The sequence below is a fragment of the Adiantum capillus-veneris genome, chromosome 26 (genome assembly GCF_014529385.1).
Source record: "Adiantum capillus-veneris isolate H3 chromosome 26, ASM1452938v2, whole genome shotgun sequence".
NCBI lineage: Eukaryota > Viridiplantae > Streptophyta > Polypodiopsida > Polypodiales > Pteridaceae > Adiantum > Adiantum capillus-veneris.
The window spans coordinates 112,882,976-112,902,388 of NC_140956.1; the positions used below are offsets into that span (position 1 = coordinate 112,882,976).

The following is a 19,413-nucleotide window of genomic DNA, read 5'->3' on the forward strand; positions in this document are numbered from 1 at the left end:
AATTTTGCAGCCACCTCGTGCTCAAGCTCAAGCCCCTGCTACTCAACCAAATGTGAGCATCATAAGGATGGAGGAGGTCCTCAAGGGCAGAAGCAACCAGGAAGAAATAGCTAAAGGGAAGATGAAGATAGATGAAGTGGCTACAATGCCTATCAAACGTGTGCGTGTCCAAGATGAAGTAGGTAAAGAAACAAGCAAGGATGCAAGCAATGAAGCAAGTACATCTCGGGCAACTAAAGATGAAGCCAAGAAGAGAAAGACCCGTACTAGGTCTCAAATTGACATCTCTGATTTCCCTATGGGATCTCGGACACAACCTTATGACTTGACAGCTGATGTGAGTTCTCAGGGACCAAAGATTACTTGGCCACAACTACTTCATATCTCCCCAAAGCTTCGACGGCAATGGTAAAAAATGGTGAGCACGAGGGCAAAGCGAAGTAAGCTAGTAAGTGTAATCAAAGCATATGGTCTCAAGGATATAGTGCCTTTGGTGGAGGCTCAAATCAAGGGACAACGGATTCCAAAAACTTACATTGACAGTGGAGCAGAGGTTTGTGTCATGACAGAAAAGCTAATGCATCAATTGGGTTTAGAGGTAATGGAATCATCAAACTTTAGGGCAAAAATGGCCAATAATGTCTCTGTCACTTGTGTGGGTGTAGTGAAAGCTTTGAGAGTTTCTGTTTTTGGAATCACTACAGAGGTTGATGCTTATGTGATGCTAGTAAAGGGAGAAGGATACCCCCTTATTTTAGGACGACCTTGGCTCATGGGTATAGGAGCTAGGCAAGATTGGGCAACAGGAGACTTGGAGTTGAGGCCTCGCATGGGTGGCCATAGTCGGGTGGCCATAGTCGGAAGGTGGTTTATAACCTAAAGAATGGGCGACAAGAGAACCTTGAACTAGAGACGTCAGCTGATGAGTGGAGCTCAAGTGGATGCTCCTCATCCATGGACGAGGAAGAGAGTTCAAGTGAAGAGAGTGATAGCACTCTCGAAGTCATGGGCGTCACCATAAAGGAAACTACCTCATCAGAAGACAACCCAAGGATCCAAATGGAGAATGTGTGGGATGCCAGCCTAGAGGAGATGTTATCCAAGGATATAAAGGAAGAAGAAAAGGAGGGTTATGTAAATGTTCTCAAGAAGCATGCATCATTGTTTATTTCTGATTACACTCACATTACAGGTGTCACGGCAGTGAAGCATCATATCCATCTAAAAGAAGGGAGCAAGCCAGTAGTACAAAAACTAAGAAGATTAGGAGTTGTGCAACAAAATGCACTGTTGTCTGAGGTGAAGAGACTCTTAGAAGCAGGATTCATATACCCAGTAGAAGATTCAGAATGGGTCTCCCCGGTAGTGGTGAGGCCAAAGAAGAATGGTAAATGGCGAGTGTGCGTGGATTACAAGCCACTAAATGCTGCAACAAAGAGGGACCACTTCCCTCTCCCATTTCAAGATGAGATTCTAAATGAAGTAGCAGGCCATGAGAGATACACAGTGTGTGATGGCTACTCTGGCTACTTTCAAATACGCATTGCAGAGGAGGACCAGAAAAAGACTACTTTCATCACACCATGGGGATGTTTTGCATTTCGAGTCATGCCTTTTGGTCTCACCAACGCTCCAGCCACCTTTCAACGATTCATGAACATGGTCTTCCAACCTTACTTTGGTAAGTCCATAAGGGTTTTCATAGATGACTTTTGTATTTACAGCTCCAAAAGTATGCATCTCGGCAAGATTGATGAAGGATTTACTCGTTTAGCTAAGCTGGGTGGACAACTAAACAAGGACAAATGTCACATTGGGGAAAGCAAGGTTACACTATTAGGGCATGTAGTGTCCATTGATGGAATCGAGGTAGATCCTGAAAAGATAGAAACATTGCTAAATCTACCTTCCCCAACTTCCATCAAACAATTAATCTCCTTCTTGCAAAAGCTAAGATATTTGAGTAGATTCATACACTTACTCTCCCAAGTGATATTTACTCTACAACAGCTGACTCGTCAAGAGACGCTTGTTTGGAGTGAAGAAAGTGAAGGGCATTTTAGAGAGATTAAAAAAATGTTAGGGTCACTCCCTGTAATCCTCCAACCTTGTTGGGAAGAAACATTCTTTGTAAACCCTAGTGTGGGAGAAGAAGCCATTGGTGCTGCCCTCCTACAAAAAGATCCAAAAACCTCCTTTATGAGGCCTGTGTATTTTGCTAGCCGCCTCATGGAAAACACAGAGAAGGCCTACACCCTGATGGAACAGCTAGTGTTAGCTCTCATGTTTGCGGTAACCAAATTTCGGCCATACTTGCTGCCGAAGAGGTTTGTAATTATCACTGTGGAGGATATGTTTCCCTATGCACTACAACATATGGAAATCTCTGACAAAATAGCAAAGTGGGTGGTGCGACTTCAAGAGTTTGATTATACAATACAGGTTGAAAGAACAACTCGAGCATGCTTAGCCGACATTTTAACAAACAAGTGCTATGAGAAAGTTTTCCATTTGAAGAGAAAGGAACTTCCACCACCTCCAGCTCTAGAGGCTTTGGTCAATGCTTATAGCCTCTACTTTGATGGAGCATACAAGAGAACCAAGGATAAGGCAGCTGCAGGTATCGTGGTCTCATCCCCATTGGGAGAGAGGATCCATGGTGAAGGGATCACTCTAGAAGATGTCCACTCCAACAATGAAGCAGAATATCATGCTCTAATTCATGGCCTTTGTTGGTGCCTCGATAATTCAATTAAGAGATTAAACGCTTTTGGTGACTCCATGCTTTTGGTAAGGCAAATGCAAGGTACATGGGCTTGCAAAAATGCCCGTCTCTCTACTAAAATGAGAGAAGCAAAATCTCTTATGAGGAGATTTAGGGAGGCACAAGTACATCATGTACCAAGAGACCAGAACAAGGATGCAGACCACCTAGCATCATCAAAGTTAAATGAGTCAATAGTGGGAGCAGTGGCCATCAAACTTCCACTTCAGCAAGGCAAGGAGGACTTGGAAGATATTATGCACATTCTGGAGCAAGGAGAGGCTCCTAAACACTTGAATGCAGGGGAAAGGCGATGGTTAGCTAGGAAGGCTACCAGGTATCGCATAGTAAATGATGACTTGTATTGTCTTGGTAAGGATAGTGTGCTTAGGAGAGTTCCTTTGAAGAGTGAAATTGAAGAGATTTTAAAAGCTTGTCACGATGATATGTGCGGAGGACACTTTGCACACGACATCACTAGTAGAAAGGTTCTACAAGTTGGGTTTACTTGGCCAAGTCTTCATCGTGATGTCAAATATTGGTGTCAAACATGTGATGAATGTCAAAAAGCAGGACCACGACGGCTCATAGCTAAACCTCAGAACCCAATAAAGGTATATGGGCCCTTTGAGAAGTGGGGAATTGATGCCATAGGGCCTCTACCACGCACTCAGTCAGGTAAAGAGTACATCATCATGGGAGTAGACTACATGACTAGATGGGTTGAGGCTATGCCGACCAATAGAATTACTGCTAAGGATGTGAGTCAGTTCATCTTTGACCACATCTGTTGCCGGTTTGGCACCCCTCTTGAAATACTATCTGATAGAGGACCAGGGTTTAGAGCAAACTTGGTAGGAGAACTCATGAAGAAGCTAAATATTCAGCATCAACACTCTACTCCTTACTACCCTCAGTGCAATGGTTTGGTGGAAAAGGTAAATGGAATCATTTGCAAAATTCTCACCAAACAGGTACATGCCAGGCGCCAAGATTGGGACAAACACCTGAATGGAGCTCTATGGGCCTATAGAACCTCCTTCAAAACCACATTAGGGTACACACCCTTTCATTTGGTTTATGGAAAGGAGGCGCTTTTGCCCATTGAAGTGAAGTTAACAAGTCTTCGAATATTGGGTAGCCAGGTAGGCTCTCAAAAGGAGAAAGTACATCAAAGGATCATGGATCTAGAGAGGCTGCAATTGGATCGTGAAGAAGCCATCAACCACTATTCTCAAGAAGCAGAGAAGCGCAGAGAAAAGTTCAACAAAAAGCTAGCATCCAAAGACATCAAAAAGGGATCTCTGGTGCTTCGATATGACAATCGCTTCGACACTCGTAAGGATGGAAAGTTTCTTTTCCGATGGGAAGGCCCGCCGTTCTTGGTCACCAAAAAGTTCAAAAATGGCTCTTACAGACTTCAAGACATTGATGGTAAAGTGCACAAGACCAGGACAAATGGATGGCGTCTAAAGCCTTATCACATCAGGATAAGGTCAGCTCAAGATCAAAGAAAGTAGGCTAGAGGCATAAATACCCCTAGCCAGGTTTGGGGGGGCTATGATCCGAGCCTATCACAAATTTTTGTTTATCATATTTTGTTGGTTTTCCTTGCTTCTAGAGGTTTACAATAAAAGAAAGAGTGAGAACAACCTCTTGGAAAAATTTAAAAAAAATGATTTTTTCTTGACTAGTTCACCGGAGGTGAAAGGTAGAGGAAGAACCTAGTGGTAAAGGGAAGGGAAAATATGTAAATGTGAAAAGAAAAGATATGATGTGGTTGTGGAGCCATGCACCCATGATTCAAGGGTCATGAGTGGCTCATATCATCATGGCTTTGGAGCCATATGATGATTCAAACAAATGGGACCCAAGTGGAAGACTTGGTAAAGGAAGAAACCAGACACATGATTTTGTTGAATTTTTAAAAACTACTTCCACTCCGATCCAAGAAAAGTTGTCTTCATCAAAGTTTTAACTGACGAGCTGAAGATTCTGGCCATATTTTTTTAATAATTTTTGCATCTACGGTCTAGGAGATATGGCCAAAATGGTGGACGCCAGTTTTTTCAACTGTGGTGGAGACCACCCCCCTACCTTTACACACACACACCTTTCCTTTTCCACATTGAGACCTTCTTTAAAATCAGCCATTAGTCTTCTCACCCTCCTCTCCTTCCTCCTCTCTCTCAAGCTCAAAAACCCATCAAAGTTCCTCTTCTAATCACCTCTCAAGTCATGCTTAATCTTGTTGTAATTCATAAGTTCTCATTCAACCCCTTTCTATTATTACTAGATATGTATTGATTTTATGTAGATTCTTTACATTTTAAAATAAGGAAGCTCTTGGACTCAAGCTATGGAGGAAGGAGTGAAGACAACACAAGTGATGATGGAGCTAATTGGTCAACAAATCCCTTGGAAGGAGCTTCTTCATTGGTTGAATGTCCCTAATCAAGCTTCATTTGTACAAATTACACTTGGATCTTAACCTCACTCTTAATCACTCTCTTTCCTATATAAAGAGGCCTTCCCCTTTGTAATTTCAAGCCTCCCTCAGCCCATTGAGCCTTTGTATCACTCACCATGAGCCCATAAGCTCATTCATTCACTCTATTCTTGCACATCCTAGAGTGCAAATTGTTTCATGCTAGTAACCTCTCCTCCTCTTACTTATGTTAATTAAGAGAAATGTTTTATATGCGTGTGAGAGTGCTTGATGTGATCTTGGCTAATCCTTGAGTAATTGTTTGGTAATCTATATGCTATTTGTGTTGGGAGTGTTTGAAGTCATCCATTCCTTGTACACACACCACGGTTAATGCTTCATTCATAGTGATCTCTCTCTCTCTCTCTCTCTCTCTCTCTCTCTCTCTCTCTCTCTCTCTCTCTTTGTGTAGCGGTCCTAGTCCACGCTTCCAAGACTAGGTGGTGCCCTCATCTCATTTCCCTTGTGGCGCAATGGAGTTTGTTTTGGTGTAGAGGCCGCCATTCCAAATTTCCTTCGTCAGCATCATGGCATGAGGAGAATAAATCTTTGGATGGTGTCTTACGGATGTTTGCAGATTGCGCAGCCTGGAAACATATAGATGAAAGATGGTCGGATTTTTCCAGGGAAGCTCGAAATTTGTGCTTAGGCCTGGCTATGGATGGCGTAAATCCATTTGGTCAAAGATCAAAATTTTACAGTGTATGGCCCGTTGTCATCGTCAACTACAACATTCCCCCGTGGTTGACTACGAAGAAGGGGCACCTATGGCTAAGCTTGATTGTGCCGGGGCGATATAAAGTGAAGAATATGGATGTGTATCTTCGTCCACTATTGGAAGAGGTACAACAATTGTGGATTGGCATAGAAGTGGTGGATATGAGCCGACACACAGGTCGATGGAATACTTTGATCAGAGGCATTCTAATGTGGATAAGTGGAAGCAACAAAAGGAGGCAGCCAGAGCGCGAGTAGAGCCAGAGAGCTCACACCACTTAGGGAGCGGCGGGTGGGCATCATTTGAGGCCAATTTTGTAAGTGTTTTCGCATTGCTCTTTAGGTTTGATAGTTTAAGGTTTAGGGGTTTTTAAATTCTAACATAATGGATTCTTTGTATGTTTTGATAGTGGTCGACGATAGGACGTGACCCCACACCGTACGAGCGCGAGGACGCAGGCAAGAAGGGCTTAAATGCTTTGATGGACATTTTGAGTTCTCGTGGCAGCATGGTTAGTATTAGGGTTTACCCTTTTCTATTTGTTGTATTGTTTTATAAACATCGCTATATGTTTATACTTACAGAAAGCTGTCTTATTGTTTTTTTTGCAGAATCCGACAGATACGCCGCTTGTACGTGATGAGACGTCTGATTAGACGACGTCAGTCTAGCCGTAGCTAGATCGCATTAGTTTTTTTTTGTCATAGCTTATGTATCATGAGACGACTTTTATACGTCTTTTTGAAAACCATGTATATTTTTTCAATAATGATAATGGTGTTGTAACTATTACATTTGCAAAGTTTAACAATCAAGTGATTTTGCCTATGATGTGTACAATTGTCATTGATTTAATTTCATCAATTTACTTTTGTCAGTTTTGTATCTTTATTCTGCAGACAATACTATGGATGATGGAGTTAATGGTTATATTGTCTTGTGGGTGACTACTTTGGGTCTATATCTAACCTTGCACTTTTTTTCAAAGGTGAATCAATTAATGAAACATTCAACATGGTTGATGGGTGGCATGAATGCCCTGCCACTATTTTTTTTTTCTCTCGGGCATCACTATGACCGTCGCTATATAAGGGTCTGCAGCGTCGCTATAAATGTCGATATAGATGGCCTGTAAACGTTGCTATGATCGTCGCTATAGGCGTCACTATATAGGGACGATTATAGCGATGCATATAACGATCGTTATAGCGACTCTCATAGCGACATTCCCGTATCGATGCTGTTAGCAACGGTCTTAGCGACACCGAGGGGTATAAAAACCCAATGTATTTCCGTCGCTAATAGTGTCACAAGAGCACACAACCTCTTGTAGTGGTAGTACGCTCTATTAGTAACCAATATCTGTATTAGTAGTAAATTATATTAGTAACCAATAGCTCTCAATAGCTTGTAGTTAGTGGTAAGCTATCAAATAGCTGTCAAATAGCTTGTAATTAGTAGTAAGTTGTATTAGTAACCAATAGCTGTATTAGGTACAGCTATGAGTTAGGTATTTGGTAGCTATTGGCTACTAATATAGATTACTGTCCAATTACCAATAGCTGCTTATCATAAGATTTTAAAAAGCTATTAGATACAGCTTTAAACCAGCTATTAGTTTGCCAATGGCTTCCATAGATAGTGGGTGATAGCTATCTGCTAGGTTTAGAGAGAGCTACTAGCTGGTAATAGCTACCTGGATCTTGTTAAATAGCTCCAAAAAAGCTGTTAATTGTGTGAGTAAATACTTTCTCATTCAGTAGTGGCTAGTATTCCTAGCTATTATAATTTAATAGCTCTCTAATAGATGGGTACTAGCTATTACATAGCTACTGGTCTCGAAGCTTTTGACCAGCTATGAGGTAGCTATTGACTTTCGCAGCTGTACAATAGCTATTGATAGTGTGTAGATATACACACTCAATCACCATGTGGCCACTATTTCTAGTTAGCAACAAGAAATAGTTGTTTAATAGCTTGCAAGTAGATATTATAGACCCAAACATGGCTAAAGTTGCTTCTGAGATAGCTTTTGACTAGCTATTAGGTAGATATCATCTGCCATAGCTAGTGGGTGCATGATGGCCTGTTAGCTTGCAGTATCTATTTCACCTATTATTAATAGTTGTGTGATAGAGCTTTTAATTAGCTATGAGTTAGCTAAGGGCTTCCATAGCTAGTGGATGATAGCTATTTTCCACAGCTAGTGGGTGATAGCGATTTTGCAGGGTTGGAGAGATACTAGCTGGAAGTAGCTATTGATCACAGCTATTGTCTTCCACAGCTAGTGGGTAGTAGCTTTTTGCCGATTTTGGAGAGCTATTAGCTGGAAGTAGCCATCTGAAGCTGCTATTAATAGATTCTTGATAGTGCTTATAACCAGCTACTAGGTAGCTATTGCCTTTCATAGCTATTAGGTCAAAGCTATTTGCATGGTTTTGAGAGCTATCAGCTGCTAGTAGCTATCTGGAAATCTATCAATAGCTGCTTGACAGACAACTTAGAACCAGCTATCAGGCAGCTATTGTCTTCCATAGCTATTGTGTTGGATAATAGATATTTGGAATGTTTTGAGAGCTATTAGCTGGAAGTAGCTATCTCACCAGCTATTAAGAAGCTATTGTCTTCCACCGCTCTAGTGGGTAATAGCTATTTGTCAGGTTTTGAGAGCTTTTAGCTATTTTAACTAGCTATTAGGTAGCTATTGTGTAGGTATTAACCAGCTATTGGGTAGCTATTGTTTTTCATAACTAGTGGGTGATAGCTCCCTATTGTGTAGGTATTAACCAGCTATTGGGTAGCTATTGTTTTTCATAACTAGTGGGTGATATCTCCCTATTCTGTAGGTATTAACCAGCTATTGGGTAGCTATTGTATTTCATAGCTAGTGGGTGATAGCTACCTGTTAGGTTTAGAGAGCTACTGGTTGGTAAAATCTACTTTATGCTTGTTAAATAGCTCCACATTAGCTGTTGATTGTGTGGTATATACTCTTATTGACTATGTGGCCAGTAAATCCTAGCTATTTACAACCAATTTTTGCTCAATAGCTTGCAAGCAGATAGGCTATAACTGCTTCTCAAAAATCTTTTTACCAGTTATTAATAGATGCCTAACAGATAGCTCTAACCAGCTAGCGGGTGATAGCCATTTGCTAGGTTTAGAGAGCTAGTAGCAGGCAAATGCTACTTGATACTTGTTAATCAGCTCCCTAATAGTTGTTGACTGTGTGTGGTAAATATTTTCTTGTTCACTATGTAGCAAGTATTTCTAGTTGCTAACAACCAAAAGCTATCCAATAATTTGTTGAAAAGTTTGACTTTTTTCCAAGAGGTTGACTTCCTTTTTTAATTGCTGCTTGGCATCTTTTTGTAACAGCAGCAGTTGATTGTGTTCCAACCACATGTATGTTCAAACCAGCAAAGACATCTGGTGGAGATACAATGCAGTCAACGAAGACATCTGGTGGAGATACAATGCAGTCAGCAAGATTCACAATCGGCTCTGATTGTTGGGGAGAATTCCCTGCAAAGTCTTCTTGCAGCCCCTTCAAGAATTCACAGTTACCAGTAATCGGAAAAAGTAGTACTTCTGACGTTACTCCGGGATGCTCCACAAGTCCAAAAGATGGTCTTCAAAGCAAAGGTGAGGTCCGAGAGTTTCTTGCTAAGTTTCAAGTTGTGTAACTCTCCAGCCATGCTATGGCTACATGTTGTTGGTAAAGTATTACAGAGTTTTAGGTGGTGTATGGCAGCTGTTAGCCAATTATTATTATGCTATTAGCCAACTTCTAGATAGCTATTAAGTAGCTTTGAAGGTACTTCTATTTTAATCACATCTTCCATTGCAGCTCCAGGGATCTCTGAGACACCTGATGATGTTCCAGAGGCAACAGTTGGAGACATAGAGGACAAGGTAAACAGGGAAAGCTTGCAAGAGGTGGCAAGCATGGGCAAAGTATGTCTAGGAGGTTGACAAGAAGGTCTGTAATTGCACACGGAGCTGACGATGAAGATACAAATAGCGATACATTGATGCACAAAGGTATGCCTTAGTAAATTTAGTGTCAGCCCACTTACATGTGGTTGAGTTTTTTTGTCTTTTTGGAGCACTTACTGATGGCATAGCAACATGCAAAATTTCCTATCAATAAATATTGTGAAGACACTCTATAGAACATGTTGGCAGAAGCTAAAAGAAAGAGGCAAGGGTCAGCAAAGCCACCATCCAAGAGGATGAAGAAAACTTTGTTCAGCAAAACTCCTCCAAATGCTAGGAGTGGCGGTGAAATCCCTTACCCAGATGTTGAAATATAAAGGCATGCAAAGGATGCTGGCGAAGACCCTACTCTGCCTTAGGTAATTAACCTAACAATGGTTGGTGCTAAAGACCCTGCTCCTGATACAATTGCGAATGCGAGACTAGACGGTGAAGTCCCTGTTCATCGTGCGAGCATTGATGGTACCGTGCCTGCTCCTGATACAGTTGCTCATGATGCAAGTCTAAACAGTGAAGTCCCTGCTCATTGTGTGAGCATTGATGGCCGTGTTGATGGCAGTGTGCCTACTCCACAGCAAGTTCATCAAGCAAGCCCTTTGGTTGATCACCCTAATACCACCAGCCAATATCATGGTGCTGGTCTATTGTCCCCTGATGCATCTTTGTAAACTTTTCTGTTTCAAGGACATAATATGAATGCTATTCCAAGCTGTTTTTGCAAATATTTTGTTGTTTTTTCTCGCAATTTAGTCAACTTATGTAGGTAGTCTTGTGTATGCAATAATTCATAAGGAATTGATGTTGATGTTAGTAGTATGTCCACCGTCATAAACGAAGCCGAAGTCAAGGCCAAAAAAACTCGTGATAGATCATTCGTTTAAAAGATGGAGATGGTAAATGGCTCTCAAGCGGATGTACCACATCAGGTTGGCACATGTATATGAATCCAGTTCATGTTCATGGGCTTTCGCAAATTGCAACGATCCGAGCAGGAAGCTTGCATCAGCTAAGGAGGATTATCATGTTGTCCCAGAAAGTGTGCAGAATGATCCTCCGGCTCTTATTTTGGATATGAATGGTCTTTTGATTCAGAAAGTGGATCTAGAAGAAGATATTTTTTTCCCTACATGGAATCTACAATATGACCTGGTACTGGAGGAGAGGCCAAGAAGGATATACTTCCTTGTGCAGCCCGATGCAAGGCAGTTCTTATTGTGGGCAGCAACTCATTTCAATGTCTTTATTTGGAGCTCAGCCATGGAACATAATGTTGTAAAGCATTTCCGTGACTGCTTTCCAGGTTTATGAGGACTCATAGCAGGGTTCATTGCACAGACTTCCTGTGATGTGCTTCATAATCACAAAATCAAGGGCAGAAAACCCATTTTCTTCAAGCACCTCAATGATTTCTGGAACAGGTGTAATGGTCAGTTTGGTCCACACAATACGCTACTGGTTGATGACAATTTGTACAAGTGTATATTTAATTTTTCAGGCAATTGCTGCACTGTGCCAATGTTTGGCTCGCCTAACGATACAGTTCGAAGGCAATTCCTTACACATAAACTTGCCCCATGGTTGTACAAGTACCTGAAGGGAGGGGATAGAACGCAGTTTGTTACGGGAGGAGGAGATGTGTTCGGCACCTGGGGCATTGAAGAGGACTCGATTGTTAAGGATCTTATAGAGTTGCATGGATAGAGAAGCCTAGAGTGCTGCCATCATGTTAGATGGGGCAAAATTGAAAAGAAGACCTCTGAGGAGATTCAACGGGAGGCATCTGTCAAAGTGGGGGATTTCCCCGAGAAAAAGGAGGCCTACAAGGTGGTGTGGGATACGTTTTTTCATAAACGCCCTGGACAAACACGCTTGGGCACACTAGTGGATTGCCTCTGATGTTTGGACAGCCTGCTTTTTGTAACAACTAGTGGATGTAGCTTCTGTGCAGATTTAGAGAATCCCCTCTGGTCATCCTATTTGTAACACCATACTTTTTGATAGTTCTTGCTCATTGCAAAAATCAGTAATATATTTCATCTCTCAAAGAGACCATGTATTGTTTTTTTCCTGAGAAGGTTATTAAGTTCCACGCTTATGTTGAGTACATTATACAAAATTTGGCTTTATGCGACATTGCACTGTTTACTTACGTGTGAAGCTTATTAAGTTCCGGTCTTAAGTTCGAGTACATAAAAATCATCTGTTTAGGATTTTCTCAATTTCCATGTTTTGGTGCCATGAGAGTTGTATTGATAGAGATAGGACAAATTACTTGTAGATTTGGCAGCGAATGGTAAAAAATTGTACCTGTTAACCTTGCATAACTGACTAGCAGCACATGTAGACCATATGAATAGAATGACAAGACTTGTTTGCTCATATAAAAACCAAAAAATTAAAATTCCATCTCCCATGGCATGCTGTTGTATACAGATTCAAAGACCTCCGGCGAGATCGTATACAATCCCCTAACACCCTGGACTACTGTCAATGGGATTTTTATACACCTGACAAGATGGGAGTACATGAAGACTATGTTTCTACCCAAAAGATTGTAACAATAATCGTCGACGTGCTTATAATAGAGGCCTTTCAAAATGTGCAACCCTGCTTCAAACACACTGCCCCAATTGTCGACGTCGTGTGCTTTGAGATTCTTCAATGTGCTTGTGCACTTGATCAAGTAAAAGTTGACACCTTCTTCGTTCCCCTCCTTGGAAATGACAGCAAAGTTGTCACCTACCTGAATCGCATCACTCAATGCTTCATAGTGCCCTTCATAGATAGGCTCCTCAGATTTGTCATCACTATTTCCACCATCACATTGAGCGATTTTGTGGAAACTCCAGCTAGACACGTGTGTTTTGTTGCTGCAATTTTCCACTGGTTGTGCATGCATGCACTACAATAGCAAGATAGCTGCCTATGTGCGATGGGGGAGCCATCTTGTTTTGAGTAGCCCCGAACAGAATGTATGGAGCGTGCATTAGGGATAGCTTCACAATCCCATTTGTTCTCCTGGGACACTTCTCCAAACTTGACCTCCCAAAACACACGCTCTACCTGCCTATGCTTGGAAGGGTAGTGAGCAATGGACCCATGAGACAAATGCTAGCGAAGAAATTGCACAACAACAACTGCACATTTGAGTGTATCTCCATTGCTCTTCAGTTGCTTGTGTGTAAGTGCTCTTTTCACAACTGCTCCTGCCCCATCATGTTCTCCTTTCCCGTGGCCACTTCCAAAGAAGTTCCACACCATCACTTTCCCTATCAAAGCAGCATATCTACCAACAAAATAGAAAGGCCTTTTTGCCTTGAACTACGATGCTACCCCATCTAACCAAACCCAGTGCTGGCTAACATCCAAGCCTCTATCTTTTATCCATTGCCAATGTAGTATAAAGCAGTGTTGGACAAACAAAGTGTCGTGAATTTTATCATCAGAAATGAAAAAGTGCAAAGTATTTTTTATCTCAGGTCCAACACGGTAGTAGGTAATGTGTACAAAAATGGTGACCTGAATGGAATTATACCAATGCATCGTCTGGATCTCATTCTGCTCCTTGAATGAATAATTCTCAGCAAAATCCACCACAGATACAACAACATCTTTAGAAAAATGCGTGATGCACGCTTTGAACTGTTCAGCCTCCATCGATACAGGAAGTCATGTTTGATGAAAAATTGGAGATCTTTTTGGAATACCTGTAGCAAATTAGCAATGATCATCTCCTCGCATATAAGTTTATTCTTTTTCTTCTTCTTTCCACCTTCACATTTGCCTGTTTCCACATCCTTAAATACTTTGACTTTGATGGCTCTTGCATCCTTTAGCAGCTCCTGTGGACATCAAAAAAATTTCTCTACCCCACATTTTGTACATTGACCCATGTGGAATTTTAGACCATGGTAGGTAGAGCCAGCTTGCTTGGGACACAATAGAGAATCTATAGGATTTGAAATGCTCTTCACACTGTACTTTGTAGTAACACATGTTACTGCAAGTGATGAATCATTGCACATAGCACATGCACATTTGCACAACCCACCATGCATTCCAAATGCCTGACTACGCATATGATTCACATCCTCCTTCAAATATGAAATTTTCACATGGTAAATACAACAACATGTCAGCCTATCCTTTATCTTTTGCACAAAGTAGGGCTTCTCTGATTCAAAAGCATGAAGCTGGATTGGTACATCCGGATTGGCATCCTTGAAACATTGGTAGAGCTCAGCCTGCATTCCACAACAAGAAATCTTGAATGATGAAGAAATCATGTGTCAAAGCTACCCATTAGCATTCAATAGTAAGTTGTAGCTATTAATAGCTATCAGAAGCTATGAAATAAAAATCACTAGCTATAAGTATCTATAGAAAAAAGCTATCATTATCTATCAAATACCCATAAAGTAAAAATCACTGGCTATAAATAGCTGTCAAAAGCTATCAAACAGCTACTAGTAGCTTTTGTATACAATCACTAACTATAAATTACCTTTCACCTAAACCAAACACCTGATCATTCACTATCAGTATCTATTACTATCAATAGCTATCAGAGAGCTACCAATAGCTATCAAATGGGAGTTATCAAAATCAATAGCTATAACTAGCGATGAAATATCTAAGAACCGCTATCAATAGTTGAAAGGTAGCTATCACAGTCTATAATTAGATATTAAAGATCTGTCAATAGCTATCAAAGAGCTACCAATAGAAACCACATAGCAATCACTAAACACTAGCTATGAAATAGCAATCACTAGCTATGAAAAGCTATTATAGTTATCAAAGAGCTATTATTAGCTATCGAGTAGCAATCACTAGCGATAAAGTAGCCTTGGCTATGAAATAGCAAACACTAGCTATGAGATATCTATCAAAAAGCTATCAATAGCTATAAAACAAGCATTATCTATGAATACCTGCCAATAGCTAGCTATTGGCAGCTATCAATAGCTATCCAATAGCAGTCAATAGCTATGAAACAACCACTAGCTGGGAAAATCTATCAAATAGCAGTTACCAAAGAGCTACCAAAAAGCTATCAATAGCTATCCAATAGCAGTCAATAGCTATGAAACAACCACTAGCTGGGAAAAGCTATCAAATAGCAGTTACCAAAGAGCTATTAATAGCTATCAAATAGTAGTTATGAACATCAATAGCTATCTCACAACAACTACTATCTATAAAATAGCTGTCAAATAGTAAACACTAGCTATGAAATAGCTATCATTAGCTATTATAGTTATCAAAGAGCTTTTTTAGTAGCTATCGTGTAGCAATCACTAGCTATGGAATAACTTTGGCTATGAAATAGCAGCAAACACTAGCTATGAGATATCTATCAAATAGCTATCAATAGCTATGAAACAAGAAGAACTAGCTACAAACAGATATCAATAGCTATCAAACAACAATCACTAGCTATAAAATAGCTTTAACTAAAGAAAATACTTGATTGTTAGCTATTGATAGCGATCACTAGCTATAAAATGGCAATCATCGACTATGAAATATCTATTATTTAGCTATCAAATACCAATAAATGGCTATAAAATAGCAATTTATAGCTATGAATAGCTATCAGTAGCTATCAAAGAGCTACCAATAGCTATCAAATAGCAATTACTACATATAAAATATCTTTCAAATAGCAAACACTAGCTATGAAATAGTAATCACTAGCCATGAATAGCTATCAAATAGTTCTGACTAGCTATGAAATACCTCCTCCTAAAGAAAATACTTGATTATTAGCTATCAATAGTCATCACTAGCTATAGAATGTCATTAACTAGCTATAAAATATCTATTGATACCTATTAAAAACCAAATTTTGGCTATGAAATAGCAATCACAAGCCATAAACAGCTATCAATCGCTATCAAAGAGCTATCAAGAGATATTTTATAGAAATCACTAGCTATAAAATAGTTTCACGTAAGGCAAATACTTGATCAATAGCTATTACACAACTGCTAATAATAGAACAATTATTAGTATCTATCACTATCAACAAGTAGGTAATTACAAAAATAATCATTATTAGCTATCAATATCAATACCAATCAGATAGCCTGGTAGAAGTTATGTAACAACACATAGCTACTGGTCAAACTTTGACGGCTATCCACTGGCCAATATAGTGAACAACTACGACATGTATTTGACTAGTTATAAGATGGTACAACATAGCTAGTGGGTGGCTATGAAGTAAACTGTATTTGATAGCTATTAGTGTGGAAAGAGCTATCTATAAAATGGATAGCTACCAGCCAAAATTTGATAGCTATTAACTAGCCATTGCCAAAGAATAACTATAACGAACAGCCATGAAACACATAATTGGCAGCAAAACACATAGATAATGGTCAATAATTGGCAGCTAAACCCTAGCAATAGTTATGTAAGTAATTCAAATAGCTGTGCAGTGGAAAAGCTTCTACCCGACAAGAGTATCTAACAAATACAAAAAGCCACTACATGGCATACACTTTCTTCATACCTGTGATACTTCCAATAAATCGATGGGATGTTCAATATACGCCTTCCGACCAATTCTCTTTCAACCTAGGTCTTTTTTGTTGGGGGATACACGAGTCTCATGCATCCAAAAGTTGACTATTAGCTCCTTTACCCATTCAGGAATGCGACTTTTTTGAAGACTCCAATGAAATGTGGCAAAGGACACAGTGGTCTTCTCAGTTTGTTCGAGTAGCCGATTCTTGGCTCCATACAAGTTCCTTCTATGAATAGAAAGTAGCTTGGAGACAACATTAACATTAAGGCCTTGTGCCTCCTATGGGTTTTTTGAGTTCAGAAGCATCATCATGGTAGAACTCTTGAGGAACATCTCATCCTCAGTTTGTGGCCTCTTCAAGTCTTGAAGTGTGTTCCGAATATTTCCTATCAGTGTATCTGCAAAACAAGGTGTTGAAGCTTTGTCGTTCTGGATATCTTTCAGTGAAGGGTGCTGAATCATCCGATTGAAGATGTCTTTCTTGGTGTCCATGTCCATTCCACTTGTGCTTTGAAGTACATATCGTGCAATCCCTTTTTCTATCTTTGCTCTTTTTTTCATTCTCGACGATTTTTACACAGCCCTGTTCCTTTGTTAAGTCTTCTATTCCTTCGGCTGCTTCATTCCCTTCTCTTTCAACAACCAAACCTACATGTGCTCTTCTCTTCAATCGGGCTCTTTGTTCTCTCTTGCGGAAAGCTTCATATTCCATGATCACTATTGCTTGCTTCAAGTTCTGGAATGAACCAACCATAAAAAACATAACATAGTGACTTGTTTACAATCATTAGCTAAGCTACAAGGAGCTTTAGATAGTGCAGTCATAATCAAAAAGAGACTTTAGGGCAACAACCCACCAAGGCATCTTCAGATTCACGGAAAAAAAATCTGCAAAAGCAAGTAGGAACCCAAAAAATGTTCGGATGAAATAATGAGCTATCATGACATAAACAACAGGTATTGCCAATATCAAATTGTCATGGGGGATGTAGGGAATGGAAACCCCAAACAGAGAAACTGACATCTAAAGGATTCTCACTTCTATAGCTATTTGTGTCATTTCATTGTGTTGATGTCATGAATGTTGCTCTAGACCACCATGTGGTGTTCTATGCTTACTATCTACATTGAGTGCCTCCTTCCCAGCAACACAATATAATGTAACAATTGTAGATAAATTAAAGACAATCATAATATCCTTGTCGTGTCGATAATAACCACCAATCGTGTGACTAACCATATGTACATACCTCCCCAGACTTTCATACAAGGCAGTAATTGTGAATAAATTAGAGACTACAAATCGTGTGAATGACCATATGTACATATCTCCTTGAATTCTTCCCTCACTCCCCCCCCAAACATAAAAAGTGCATTTAAAACAAACCTGCCCACAACACAACAGTTAAAACGAGAGGGAGAGAAATAGATATAATGGCAAGTCACCTTCTCCTTATCCTCCCCTTCCAAGGATGCAAGTTCCACGATGAGTTCTACTCACCTACAAAGCAGAAGAAAGACTGTTGGAGAGAGTGAGAGATCAATACAGAAAGAGTTGCAGAGAGAGAGAGAGAGCAATACATAAAGCTGTAGAGAGAGAGAGAGCAATGTTCCATAGCTGCAAAGACACAGACGTTGCAGAGTGCGGGATGGTTGTTACGTCACCACGTTCAAAAAATTCACTTTCCATAATGAAATTGTAATTCGTGAGTCTGACCACGTTTTAAAAAATAGTAGTCCCAAATAGATTTTAATGTTTCAAAGGACGAAAATTACTAGCTTCCTCACTCTCCTAAAAGTGATGTCCCTGACACAGCTATTGTGTCCACCCACTCATGCTTCCACCCATATACATTATGTCACATTGGGACTTTATGATATTTTATAAAAATATTTTTCTATCTAATCCTCCTCCTCCTCATCTTCATCCACATGTATATAGTTTGATCACCTTGACTCTACATAAACCCAAACCAAATTAAACAAATATCAACAAATCAAAAAAATTGATACAAAATTATTTGTTTAAACTTACTGCTTGTAGTGATCCAATCGTTGCGTCGAATGCTCGTAAGAGATGTGATTGTTCTCTAACAACCATCGCCAAGTTTCAAATTTTGTATGTCGCTCCCAAAACTTGACCATCTCTGTGGTTGGTCAACTAAGAGTGATATTTTCCTAAAAACAATAACAAGTCATTAGCAAAAATTAATATTTATAATCATCGGTGTAATTTAACCAATCTTGCATATTTCTCCTTCCATGTTGCTTTGCCTCTCGAGCCATATTGCGTGGGATTTTGTTTGGCCCGAGCTTTGCGTTGGTGTCTGTAGGATGAGGTGTTGCAATGTGATCGCTCTTTTCTTGCATTGCCCGCTCCCACTCCGCATCTACCATGTTGCCACCATGATAACTCCTGTCTGGATCTCTTACTTAATTGGCTAATGCGCGTCGTACACTGGACTTCTTGTTTTTCAAAAATGTTTTTATATAGCCCTCCAACCAGTGTTGTGAAAAACGATGATCAAGGGCATTTGGAAATCTAGCATACAATGTGTCCTCAATGTAGCGTGCATGATCGAACAGCTGGTCTCTAAACTTTACAAAACAATTCTTATACGTCAAATGTATAAGAATCTAAAGATGGCGTCGAAACGCCCTGACCTGTGATGTACCAAAGTCCACCTCCCCACCATACTTTACCTTGTAGTAGCGTCCATGTGTGTCTGGCATGGGTGCATTAGTATCCTTGTCCTCTGTGTGAGGGGTGGCACACTCTGAAAAAGGGGACTCCTTCCCCCCCCTCCCCCTCCCCCTCCCCCCCCCCCCACTGCCAAAACAAGAAAAGCCACAAGATCCCTTGTCGCTTCGTCTGTCTCGATGCTCGCTGCCCTGAGATGAACATCGAC

The 19,413-nt window shown here is 40.3% G+C and overlaps 1 pseudogene; it reads right to left on the bottom strand.

Annotated features, from left to right (window-relative positions):
- Nucleotides 1-16,766: 16,766 nt before the first annotated feature.
- Nucleotides 16,767-17,258, bottom strand: LOC147424011 (uncharacterized; annotated as a pseudogene).
- Between the last annotated feature and the right edge of the window lie 2,155 nt (nt 17,259-19,413).